This window comes from Anastrepha ludens, chromosome 3, assembly GCF_028408465.1.
Source record: "Anastrepha ludens isolate Willacy chromosome 3, idAnaLude1.1, whole genome shotgun sequence".
Lineage (NCBI taxonomy): Eukaryota > Metazoa > Arthropoda > Insecta > Diptera > Tephritidae > Anastrepha > Anastrepha ludens.
The window spans coordinates 124,570,332-124,582,014 of NC_071499.1; the positions used below are offsets into that span (position 1 = coordinate 124,570,332).

General features: G+C 33.2%; 1 protein-coding gene across 1 annotated transcript in view; it reads right to left on the reverse strand.

The window, feature by feature from the left end:
• Positions 1-11,683, reverse strand: part of LOC128859012 (homeobox protein 5) — a 75,536-nt gene extending 63,853 nt beyond the window's left edge. The window contains exon 1 of the mRNA XM_054095670.1: positions 11,349-11,683. The gene's annotated coding sequence lies outside the window, so the exon portion shown is untranslated. The remainder of the gene's footprint in view (positions 1-11,348) is intronic.

Genomic DNA, 11,683 nt, shown 5'->3' on the forward strand with positions numbered 1-11,683 from the left:
AGTATACATGTGAATACGAAAGTGCCGAAAACTATATTCAAAGCTACATACATTTCCAAAAACAATTACAAAACTACAGCGATAGACGCTAATCTCGAACGTCAACGCAGATTAGAAAAGTTGACAGGGAATTGCGAAAAGGCAGCAAGCAAATAAAACAAATTAAAAGAAGCGCGGAATACACATCACATTGTTCGCAGCAAACAACCCCACAATGAAGTATTGAAACACCAATACTCGTACATAAACTATTGTTGCTACCAACAAAACTGCGTTAGAAACCGACGGCACGTGAGCACAGTTTAATATGTATGTATGTATATGAGCGTCAATAAAATTAGGCAACTTGCGGCAAACGAGTGTGCGTCATTTTAAAGAAATAAGGAAGACAAAAAAGTAAAATTAAAAAAAATTTAAAACTTATAAAAAAGAAAATAAAGGCCATTGTTGCTGTAGCTTAGTTCACCTACATATAGTCTATAATTTTAAATTCTAAGTTACTGTATAATAAACAAAAATAAAATGAAAAATGCATCGGTAGAAAAAGCGACAAAATGTGGAAATAAGAGATTAAGCAAAGACGTGTCATGTGACTAATTCAAAAAAGTTCGTGGCACACGAGCGCAACAGGCGAAATCGCTAGCCGAACACCGAAAAGAGCTGCTGCGCCTGCCTGCATAATAACAAAATTGTGTTGGTAAAATTGTCTGCAAAGTTGAGCCGCATTGCCGGCAATACATTGAGCCGGCTGGTGTGGTAGTGTACTCGCGCTCGTACTCACACTCACACTCCTACTTATGCGAAACTCTGGTGGTGGTGTAAACGATATTCGTGCTGTTATTTACAAAGACGGCGTCAGGGCGTATGAGCAACAAACGATTTCTTTTTCGGTTTGCTTGCGCCGGTGTGTTATAATTTGTAAATAAATTTAATGAGTGTCGATTATTATCAAATAGCGCCAATCAGAAAAGAAAAATAAAAAGGAAAAAAATGTTTTATGTCTTCAAGTGTACGGGTATTTTGTACAAAGTACTTGTGTATGCTACGCCACCACAAAACTTGTGCAAACACGTGTAAGACAACGACTTTTTTGTTTTAGAATTTTACTTGCCTATACATTTTTCATACAATATATAACTACATATGTACAGACATATGTATGTGTATTACATTTACGCAAGCAACTTTAAAGTGTTGGGATTATTTGTAGCTCGTTGGCAAGCAGACGCATCACGAAACTATTTCAAGCATCCCTAAAATAATTTTTAGTGGCTGGTGGGAAAGGTGAGAAACGACATGTCGGTGAGTGCTGCAAAGTATACCACATAGGGAGGCAAGCAATTATACAGACCAGCCAGGGAAAATATTTAGCCAGTCGGCCCGTCATCCAACCGGACAAGTTGTTGAAAACAATTTAAAAAACAAGTAGTTTGCGCTAAAAATAAATCAATTCGGTATTCATTCAGTCAAGAAGTAAACGTCTGAAAGATGCTGAATAGCTATTTTATGTATTGTATATACCATAAATTTGGCATGCTAACGCACGGCATGAAAATCGAGGAAAAATCTTTAGTTTTTGTGTTGCTGTTGTTCTCAATCCATTATGTGACACAGTTTCTTTGCCTTTGACCGCTTTTTTGAATGAACATTAACTTAAAATATGTATATACCTGAACGCATAGAAGTGGAGGATTTAGCATTTCCCCATGCAGGTGATCAATAAAAAGATAAAATTGTTTTGGTTAATTGGGCACAAGTCACTAATGAGCACAAGCTTTGTTAATCACTTTTTACTTTTTTTCTTAATTTTATTTTGTCTATTTTTTTCAAACGTGCACACATTTTATTTCCAACAAGCACGTCGCGATAAGCAAAAATCAGAGGAACACTGCCAGCGAATGGTTTGCGTTATTAATAATTAAAAAAAAATAGCAAAACGAAAATGCGAAAAATTTTTAGTTAAATAAACCACAGCTGAATAAGAATACGTATACACGTATATACATATGTATGTATGTATGTATGTTCGTAATTGCCCTGTGCAACATTGATTTTTTCACCAAGAAGATTTTAGTTGGTTTTGGTAGATATAGATATTTTGAAAAATAAAAATAAAATGAAAATAAAAATAAAAATTCTAAAAAAATATAAACATTCTAAAAAATAAGTTAAAACAAAAAATTAAAATAAAAAAAAAATTAAAATAAACTAAAAAAATAAAAAAATTAATAAAAAACTAAAACAACTTAAAAAAAGTTAAAAAACAAAAAAAAATTTTTAAAATAAAATTAAAAAAGATATAATAAAAAAGCAATAAATAATAAAAATAAATTAAAAAAGATATAATAAAAAACAATAAAAAATAAAAATTTAAATACCCACTTGAGTCACAAAAATAGAAATATGCAATTTGGTCATATTTGACAACTGATAACAGCTTTCATTTAGTTCAAATTTCTTCGAAAGCTTTATTAAAGCGCCAGTCGCATTTAACAGCAAGTATTAACAGATAGCTGTAAATCTTACAGCTTGAAAGTCTAAATTGATCCCTTATCTGGTAAAATCATAAACGCTTCGCTTCGTTGGTCATTGCTTTTCACTAAACGTAGGCAAGTTATCGAACGTGGCTAATCACTTCTCAGTGATATCTAAAAAGTTTTAATAAAAAAACTCTCTTGCGTAGTGTTGTTTATAAGTCGTAAAATTTACGGTGCACAAAACACTACTTTTAAAATAAAATGGAGTCTGGCCAATTTCACAAACCCCTCACCTTGCTGTTGTGCTATTATAGAAGGAAAGCTAATTTTCCGACTTTTGGACAAAGAAATCTTCCACAAAGTTGAGGTTGTAAGAGATTATAGAATGAAATTTCGCCTCGTCGCCTCTTTTCCGACGGGCTTGCGGGCAGCAATGAAGGAATATTGCATTCGGAGGACACGAAGTCTTTAAAATCTCTGCTGCATTACAAATAGCACTCCTTTACATGACAGCAGTACTAGAGATCAGCGGAACGGTTCACTCTGATATACATACATATCGGTCAGTCCATAAGTTCCTGCGTATTTTTTACCCATAATTTCACTTTTGTAAGATTTTTGCATACAAAAAATTATTCGCAGAATATAACGGAACTATTTATATTTTCTTTGATATATTGTGCATTCAACAAGTGATTTTAATCGCACGTGTTGTTAAAAAATAAAATGGAATCTTCGAACGCGCATAAGAGGCATATTTTGTATTTTTTTATAAAAGTGTAAAAATGCAACAACTGCTACTGAAGAAATAAACACTGTTCACGGAGAGGATACCGTGAGTGTAAGGACTGCGCAAAAGTAATTTTCAAAATTCCGAAGTGGTAACTGCGACGTGGAGGATGCCCCGCGCGCTGGTCGTCCTGAAGTCTTTAAATCCGACGCCTTGCTCGAACTCGTGGCAGCTGACCCAAATTTTAAATAGCTCAGAGGTTAAATTCATCGCATGAAACAGTTCACAGGCACCTGGTTCAGTTGGGAAAGGTTTCAAAGCTGGGAAAATGCGTTCCGCATAGACTTTCCGTCGCCAACCTTCAGCGGAGAGTGAATGTGTGTTCTCAGCTGCTGCAACGGCTTGAATATGAAAGTTTTTTGAACCAAATCGTTACTGGTAATGAAAAATGGGTCCTTTACAATAATTATGTTCACAAACGCCAATGGTTAGATAAAGATGAAACACCAGAACCGACCCCTAGAGATGGCCTTCACCCCAAGAAGATTCTCCTGTCTATTTGGTGGGATATGACCGGTATTGTTTATTATAAACTTCTGGAACCAAACCAGTCGATAAATGCTGATTATTATTCCCATCAGCTATCAAACCTGAATGAGGCACTTAACAAAAATCAACCGTCCTTAGTGAATAGACGCAAAGTTTTGTTTCACCACGACAACGCAAGACCTCATACCGCATGGCAAGCATTATGCAAGCTGAACGAGCTCGGATTTGAGCTAATGCCGGATCAACAATACTCTCCCGATATTGAACCTTGTGATTATCACCTTTTCCGTGGACTTCAATCCCATATGAGTAACAAGAACTACTCCTCAAAAGAAGCTATAAAAAGGGATACCGAAGCGTATTTTGGCGCCAAGGACAACAAATTTTTTGAGCAAGGAATTAAAAAATTGCCTAAACGTTGGGAAGACATTGTAAATAATGGAGGAAATATATTATTGATTACTAAATACTTTAAACATCTTTTTTATTAATTTTAAAACCACCTTTAAAAAACGCACGAACTTATATTGACCTGATACAACCGTTATGTGAAAAAAGTATGATACCATATATTTACTATTAGGAGCAATTGCGTCGGTATACAAATTATAGTTCTAAAATAGATATAAATTATTTGTTATTCGTTGCGCTCCACTACGGTCGACTTTACCGCGTCGGTAAATAAAATAAAAGTTAAAAAATATGTATCATTTCATTTTTTTTATTTCGAGCGCTAGTTGAGTCCAGAAACTTCCTAACGCAATTTATACTTAAAAATATTTCCCCGTCGTTCAAAGATTTTATGGCTTTTTAAATTAAAAACAAAAATTGCTTTGGCTATACGCATAAAGTCAGCGATGTGATAAGGATACTTTAAAAAGAAAAAAAAAATATTATTTTTTTTTGTTTTTCTATAACTTCAGCAAATAGTCGACATTTTCAGAACATCAGTTCTCTTTCTGTCTTATTCTTCCCTTAACCCCTGACTTGGAGAATTGTTAATGTATGTATGTATGTAATATATTTAGTATGTGCTCGTAAAAACGCATAACTCATTATCGAATGAGACAACGACAAATTGGCGACTGCACATCGGAAATGTAGCTAAAGGGCAAAATAATTGTTAACGCGCGAAGCCGAAGGTGACTTGATATAGCATGCGACAAATGTGGTGGTAGTGACCATACGACGATCGGCAAATGTTCTTTTTTTGTACGAAAAAGTACCAAATTATATTTGCGAAACGAAGTGCTGTTAAGAATTAGAATGCATGAAAATACTACATACATACATAGGTAAAAAATTCAATTAAAGTGTTTTCTTTTGTTTGTGAGCATAAGTATACGAAAATAGGTCAATGACAATAGAGGGTGTCTCAAGATGATCACACATTTTAAAATTTACGCCAAAATCAACTCAAATAATAAAAATTATAACAACAAGCTGTAGATAGCTGCTATGTATTGCGGAGGTCGTCACATCTCATCTTCTTTTAAGCGTCACGTAAAAATATTCGTACTTAAAAAATACAATTCATTAAATTAACAGGCCTTTCATAAGACGCGCTTATCAATAAATTTTCCATTCATGCCACAATTTATTTTGTTGTATTTCGACATATAAGAACTATAACATAGAAATTATGCGTATGGAAATTATGTCTATTGCAGCTACCACAGAATAGAATATTGAATACAGAAGCTGGATTTTCCTTATCTGTCATAAGTAATAAACAATAAATATTCTCATAATACCATCGTGCCACCATGCAATAAAAGTGTATACCCATTTCTTGACTATTTACGAACTGGTGCAATTTAGATGTAGAGTAAAAGAGTTGCGATACTCTACGAATTTACTGAAAAAAAAATTGGAACCCATTTTCTCACTCTCGCGGCAGAGAAACGACGGATACAGAGTGCAAAGTTGTGATACTCGTTCGAATGTAAAAATAAATGTATTGCTATTTTATGACTACTTACAAAGTAGTGTCATTCGGATGCAAAGCGAGAGAGTTCTAATACTTACACAATTTTGCAAGTTAATGGTTTGCTTCCAGAAACATATATTTTATATATTTGTATTATATATATTTTATATATACATACATACATATGTATTTATATATTTGAAAGCAGACAATTTTGTTTTTGGATGGCTATATATCTCAGTGAGTACAACGAATTTTCTTGTGACCACTTTTTTTAATCAATTAAATAATATTCACAATAACAAATAAATAATAATATGAAGTAAAAGCGAGTAAACTAGCATTCTATTCGTAGTCGCACTCATAAAAGTTGCAGCAGTGACAATACCAACAAAAAGAATAAAAGCAAATGGAGCAAAACCAAGATCACCTTATACTAACTGGTGGCTGACTTTATGGCGGCTGAAGTACATATCGTCCCCTTAGTATAACAATAGCCTATGTGCTCATAGGCTATTATTTTTTTATTGAATTTTTGGATTCTCCATCGTCGATTTTATATGTGGTCAAAATTTTGTCAAATTCTAGTTCCATTTACAGACATAACGAGATTTGAGTGAGAGCTACTTTTGACAAAAAGTTTGAAATTCATTTTCTCAAAACATCAAAAAATTTATAGGCTATTTTAATACTAAGGGGACGATATGTATTTGCTTTTTCTTTAGTGATAATTTGAACAAAGAGGAGTTGTAAAAACAAAAAAGTGCATACAAATACATATGTACATATACAATTGCAATGCCTTGAATCTGTTTAATTAAGTTTTTTTTTTTTTTGTATGTACTCTCTCTCTCTCTCTCTCTCTCTCTCTTATGAAAAGTAAAAATAAAATATGTTAATAAATTTTCAAAGAGTATAAAATTATCGACCCAATGATGTTAGAAGTAGGCGTAGTGTCAAGCTAAATAATGTTTGTTAAAGGTTCGTTCAATATTTAGGCCAACCAAGTAATCTACATGCGCTTATGTAAGTATGAAACGCGAGTAATAATTTGGGTATTTTTAATAAGCAATATGTAACTCCCTTTTTTCAATAAAAATACAAGTAATAGAAAAATATAAAGAGTTGAGATAACATCAAGTAAAATCAATTTGATAACCGACCATCTTCTTAATAATATTAAAAAAAAAAAAGATTTTGTAATTTTTTTTTAAATTTAAGGTGTAAAAATTTTTAAAATTTGGTCATTCATTTTTTTTACCGCCAATTTGAATGCAATTTTGATGAACGAATTTTACCAGTCAGTCAACCTCGGATTTTACAAGAAAACAACGAACCCTAGCAGCGGAGTCCATAGTTTTTTTTTTTAAATAAGATATGTTTTATATCATTTGATTTGACTTCTTTGTGTGCTATTTTATTTAATTTAATTTTATTGAATATAGTTTTATATCATTTCCTTTTTTTAATTTTATATTATATTGCATTTAAATTTTTTATACATATATTACATACACACACACATATAATTTATTTTCTGTTTAATTTTATCATTCCCTTAACACGTTGGCTGCCAAAGCCTTTTTAGAATTTTGATCGTTCAGTAGCAGTGTCATTTAACAATTTTGGTCACCTGAGGCCAACAACTTATTTATGTTCTTTTTTGTGTCTTAGTGCCTAAAAATAAGTTTTGACTACTCGCGACTTTATTTTGGTCGCTAATTTTGCAGTTATAATGGTTTTTTTGTGTCGCACATTTTCGTGCGACATGGCCTGGGAGATCATAAAACATGTCGTGGGGCCACGTCGCACGAAAATGTGCGACAGTAATTTTTTGTAGTTTTTGAGTTGTATTTGATATTTTTGGTTTATTTTACTTAGTTTTCCACCAGGAAGCGAAGGCAACGAGCTTTTGAAAAACCTCTTGCTGTTATTGATTACAACAAAGCCAAATTAGGTGTTGATATATCCGATCAAATGACCGCCTACGCCACCACAGAGGTGTTAAGTGGTAACGCAAAGTGCCTTTTGAACTATTACTAGGAATGTCTGTCGTAAATGCCTTTATAATATATAAAAAGGCTACAAACAAACAATAAACCGCAACTATGTGTGGAATGTTTTCCTAAATATTCCCACCAGAAAAATTAATTTTTGCACTGATCTCCATTAAAAAATTAAATTTTTAATTTTAAGTTTATTGTTTTTCTACTGATTTCCATTTGAATTTACATACATATATATTTTTATATTTGTTTTGTTCATGAATGAATTAATTTTTAAAAGAATTAATAAAAAGACAAATTTTAATTTACAACTTTTTTATTATCCAAAAAAATACCATTAAAAATACACAACGGCCATAGGAAATACACCAAAATGTTCACCACAGGCCAGAGAATCCAAATTCTATGTAAAATTCTATATTAAAATGTACAAAAATGTGTGACGTGGCCTCGGGGTAACATTTACGTGTCGCATGAAAATGTGCGACGTGGCCTCAGGGTAACATTTAGGTGTCGCATGAAAACGTGCGACGTGGCAGCCAACGTGTTAAATAAATAATTCTCGCATTTGATAGTGTATTCTCTCTTCTCCATCATTGCCACTAAGTGCATAACATTTAACGCACTACAGTCTTTCATGTCGCCTACACTTCCCCAAAGACGAGCGTTTAATTTTTGACGTCGGATAGTGAACATGCGAGTCCCTCACGTAGTGACTACAATACGAAAACGCACGCAAATAAAGAAAACCTTCAAAACTTAGCATAGAATTGCGAATTGATCTCATTCGTCACGAATTGAAAACTACACAAACAAACTATATAAGTAGGTATGTATGTACATACGAAGGTGTGTATCGGCAGAAAATAAGAGTTGCTTTGGTCAATGCGGCTGTAGGGAGACTTCACTTACGTATGTATATCTGTAATTGAAAATATCAATAAAATGTGATAGCATTTAGCATAAAACGATGTCTTTTTTATTTTTTATTCAAATTTCTTTTAGTATAGCAAACTATTACATATATTTTTGGACGTTAAGCACTTTTGATTGATTGGTGTTTTAAGGTGCTAATCAACAACAGGTCCTCAAGGACTACCAATAATTGAAGGCGAAAGTCAACATTGAGAATTCACGTTTTATAAATTACTGAAATGTTGGTGGGAGCGATAACAGAGTTAAATGGGATTAAAAGTGATAAAATGTTTAAAAAGGGCTGAATTGTGAAAAGAAACAAAATAGTTTTATGCAGAAATAAAACTATTGGTATGCTCTTAAAACTAGTTTACATAAAGTTGAGATAAAGATTTATCAATTCACAGATTAATGGCAGCAATACAGAGAGATAAAATTGAGTAGAACCAAAGTTACACACTGAGAACAAATATCGCACTTGTTACGTTAAAGCGTAACAACTCAAAAAGAAAAGGAAAAGAGTAACCACTCAAAAATTTGTTATTTTAGCGCAAAGACTAAACAAATAAGAATGAAACAACCGTTATATTGTTTTTAATGATATTTTCGTGCAATTAATATACATATTTTTTCCCTTGTAATACCTATATTATTAATATTTACGGAAACAGTTTCTCGTCTCTACTGAAAATGTTCAGATTTTGAGTTGTTACGCTTTAACGTAACAAGTGCGATATGTTAATTAGGCAAGAAGTGCTGCTCTCGGTCCGTTCCGCAAAAAAAACTTGATTAGGAAATTCACCACTCAAAAACCTATGGTGAATATGATTTTTAGAGGTGTTATACCTAGCAGACCGTTATTCGTGCTGAGCAAATTTGACAGATGTGTAGAAGTTTCGTTTGGTTTGTGTTTCCCTAAGCTAAAGCTAAATTTTGTGAATCACAAAACGAATGACGTAGAATCCAAAGTTCTTCTCAAAATATTTTTTTTCACCATATCTAACGAGCAAACCTGGTATCTATCATCCTTGTCAAAAACCAATTGAACTAATAGTGATTTTTTTGTTTTTATATGTTTTATACTAACCCCTCATCTACACCTTTTATAGTGTATGTTAAAAAATTCTGCAAGGACAAGTAGATACCGCGAATTTCCACTGTTAAAACATATCTGTCTTACCGAATTTCTGTGTGTTCGCGATGCGAGACGTAACAGCGAGTTCGGACGGCGCAATCTCTTATTCTATCATTTTTTAAGTTGTACTTATTGATTATGTTTGCTGTGAAATAATTCGCTAGCCTTGCCAGTTCGACAATTTTTATTCACCGCATAGCTGTCAAAAATTTACAATCCAATAAGCAACAGGTACAGCAAAGTATGATACTTGGGTACCTGTTATTTCATACAAGTGTAATTTTGTAGTTCCCATGTTCAAAGAAAGCACAAAGCTAAAATTATGAAACAAAAAAAATCACCCTCTTGACTGCGTAGAATAAACTATCGATGGCCGTAACTTCAACAGAGTTTACATATAGAAAATGCTCCTCAGCTGTTTATTATGCCATTACAACAATAACAGTTATTAAATACAAAATCTATCACTTTTTTTATATATTTTTTTATCAACAGTGAACAGGCAACCCTGGGTAGCTGTTGCTGTATTGTTGTTGCGTCTATGCGCGAACTCATCGTTTCGCTAGTTTCGCTATATATATAAACGGCAGAACGAAGAGGAAGCACAGGAATTTTTGTTTGCAAAACAAAAGCCAAAACAAAATCGTAGCAACGCTTACGCTCCGACGACGCCTTAACCTGTTTATTATGCCATTACAACAATAACAGTTATTAAATACAAAATCTATCACTTTTTTTATATATTTTTTTATCAACAGTGAACAGGCAACCCTGGGTAGCTGTTGCTGTATTGTTGTTGCGTCTATGCGCGAACTCATCGTTTCGCTAGTTTCGCTATATATATAAACGGCAGAACGAAGAGGAAGCACAGGAATTTTTGTTTGCAAAACAAAAGCCAAAACAAAATCGTAGCAACGCTTACGCTCCGACGACGCCTTAACCTACCAGCAATCAATCGGGGTTGACAGCAATTAACTAAATAAAATTTGTAACATTTGATATGCTCAGACAACAACAACACCAACTAGAAGTTTCGTAAATCGTAAGATTAGTGAGAATAAATACAAGTGGAATCAAAGTACAAGCAGCTCGGCGTAAAGTAATAATTGTATTTATTGCCACCTTATTAGTAAATAATTTAGTGCATTCTTTGCCAGTTTGTTGATTTTAGATTTTTATCTTCGATTTAGTTTGTACTTACCAGCCTGAAATTTACTTTATCAAGCAAATGAACAATATTTTGTACATACACCTGTACATATTTACATACGTATGTATATGTATTTATGTAACACTATTCAAACTGAAGCACCACTGGCTTCAAGCACTCATGCCCCCCACCCTGTTAGAATATTAACGCAAACAGTCTCATACTTAGTACATATGTTTATAAGATATTCTGCTGCTCGTACTCCAAAATGGAACTTGCCCGTATTGCGTATTTGTGTCCACATGGAAGCGCAATGCGCTATATTGTTGTGTAATCACAAGCTGGCGAAACCACACGGGCAAGTGCTCATTGCGGACGGACAGTATATCATATGAGTAGACATTTTTTGTAATTGTTTAATGAATTTAATTTTTATCAACGTTGATTCTAACTTACCACTAAAGTAGAACACCCTTTGCAATACCAGGCAATACTTTAACTTATTCACTCCAGTATTTTTATGCACATTAGTTATTTCACTTTTTATCAATGCAAGTTTGTTGTTTTTACTATAATGCTGCATAAATTTTGTCTTTTCGTTATTTTTTTGTATAGCTAAAAACTAATTTTAATGCATTTTGTCTATTGTACACACATTTGTTCATTGTCTTTTCCACGAGGTGAAGAAAATTTAAATTTTGTCTATTTTGCGTGCTACTGATGCTTGAGTATACCTCTAATGACAACGACAACACGACGCGTTTTAGCTTTTTAGCGCCGAATGTCGGAAT